At 40.8% G+C, this 2,214-nt stretch overlaps 1 pseudogene; it reads right to left on the bottom strand.

Annotated features, from left to right (window-relative positions):
- Window positions 1-881: 881 nt before the first annotated feature.
- Window positions 882-1,378, bottom strand: LOC112404926 (60S ribosomal protein L23a pseudogene; annotated as a pseudogene).
- Window positions 1,379-2,214: the final 836 nt, after the last annotated feature.

Raw genomic sequence — 2,214 nt, 5'->3', positions numbered from 1 at the left:
GAATCTCAAAATAATTAGTCTGAGTGAAATAATCCAGATTAAAAAAAGGACCTATTGTATTATTCCATTTATATAAAATTATAGAAAAGGAGAACTCATCTAAAGTGATGCAAACCAGCAGTTGTCTGGGGGCACAAGAAACCAAGTTATTATTTTTTTTTAATTGGAGTTTATTTTGTGTTATGGATATGTCTCTCCACCCCCTTTACCTCTTCCCACCTCCAGCCTCCAACCCTATGATGGATTAAATAGTGTTATCTATTCACCTTTGGATTGGAGATATTTTGGTTCGTTATGAGGAATTTCAGCTTCTGTTAATATTTTTCTTCCTCTTGATTTAGTGTGGGAACTCTGATACCATGCAGATAAAAAAACATTGGAGGAAAATTTGAACATGAAGTTGAGAGAGGGTAATTAATGGAGCACCTAATAGTGGACAGAAATGAGAACTTGGATTGAGAAGTTCACCTTGGAAAGAAGGAAGAAACTGTTTTTTAGGAAAGCAAAACCAAATAGGGGAAGGAATAGGGGGTTAGAAAGGAAGTTGGAGCACCACTTCCCAAATGATCTTCTCTGAGTTGTTAGCGGGTAGTCTTGAGATCAAGATAGAGGATAGGATGGAATGCTTGGGAATGGAGAGTTCGGAAGCAGTCCAAAAGGAAATCAATAGGGAATTGACAAGAGGTGAGGAAAAACAAACAAACAAGCAAAAACAAACAAAAAAAGCTTTTCAGCCCCTAAAGTCACCTAGCATGAATTTTTGTAGAGCCCACCCAGCATGGTTTTGTGAAATTTTCAATACTAGTGATATTCAATTAGAAGTACAGTCAGCCTTTATTATCTTTTCTATGGTGAAACATTTATATGTAGAATTAGTCAGCTTAACTCAGTTTAGGCGATCCCAATTTTGTGGGCAACACCAAAGCATCATGGTTGGGAACCAGTGGAACATAAGCCTTTTTCTCTCCATCAGGCCTGATCAGGACGTTGACCTCGGCCACGTCAGAGTCATAGAGCTTCCTCACAGCCTGTCTGAGCTGGTGCTCGTTGGCCTTCCATCTACAGTGAACACAGGTATGTTGCGTTGTCTCTATCTTCATGGCCGATTCGGTGGTCAGGCAGGACGTGGTGACAGTGTAGTGGTCAAGCGTGTCTCTCCTGCGAGTGCTCTTCCGAGGACGTTTGGGCAGCCTTCGGCGCAGCAGTATCTTGGACTGCCATGGGTGGGTGACGTGTGCCTCTTCTTTTTCTTGTGCTTGTGGGTGCCGTTCAGTGCTGCCACCTTGGCCGTCAAAGCCTTTGCTTTGGTTTCAGCATTGGGAGGGGCAGGGGCATCACACAGCCAACCTTCCTTCTTTGCTTTCGCTGCCGTCTTCATGAAAAGGTTCAGCCTTCAATTTAGAAGGGAAAAAAAAAACTGTTCTCGGACTTCCCTGGTAGCACAGTGGTTAGGAATCCGCCTGTCAATGCCAGGGACGCGGATTCAAGCCCTGGTCCGGGAAGATCCCACATGCCGTGGAACAACTAAGCCCGAGCGCCGCAACTACTGAGCCTGCGCTCTAGAGCCCGCAAGCCACAACTACTGAAGCCCAAAAGCAGCAATGAAGACCCAACGCAGCCAAAAATAAATAAATAAATAAAAAGTTTAAAAACTCCCTGACACTTAAAAAAAAACAAAAAAACAACTGTGTTCTCATCTTAAAAAAAAAAAAACTTGAAGTCTGTTCTCAGACAGATAAGCCATTACACTGAAAATAATTGAGTTGCACTGTTTAAACCGTTTCCAAATTTTCAAATACCTTCAGTAAGTGTATTATATCTCTCACACATGAACTTTATGTAGTAATTGAGTATTTTTACAATTAACTATAAACACAGTTATTTTAATCATCTTTGCTAACATTTGCTCCCTGCTTACAACATGGCAGGCACTGTTTGAGGCACTTTAAACATATTAACTTATTTAATGCTTATAACAGCACAATGTCATACTTTACAAAGGAGGAAACTGAAGCAGAGAAAGGTTAAACATTAAGTAAAGACAAAGCTAGGATTCAAAAATCTGGCTCCAGAGCACCCAGTATCTAACCTCTACAATATATATAGAGGTTAGATACAATATAGTACCTCTCATATATCATGTCACGATTACACCAAACAAGCAGGACTCATGGGATGTAATCAGAAAACAACTTTCTTTTTGTTTCCCTCTGC

The sequence above is a fragment of the Neophocaena asiaeorientalis genome, unplaced genomic scaffold, assembly GCF_003031525.2.
Source record: "Neophocaena asiaeorientalis asiaeorientalis breed wild unplaced genomic scaffold, Neophocaena_asiaeorientalis_V1.1 scaffold399, whole genome shotgun sequence".
Lineage (NCBI taxonomy): Eukaryota > Metazoa > Chordata > Mammalia > Artiodactyla > Phocoenidae > Neophocaena > Neophocaena asiaeorientalis.
Note: the sequence above shows the minus strand (reverse complement) of the source record. Positions and strands in the feature narration are given on the sequence as shown.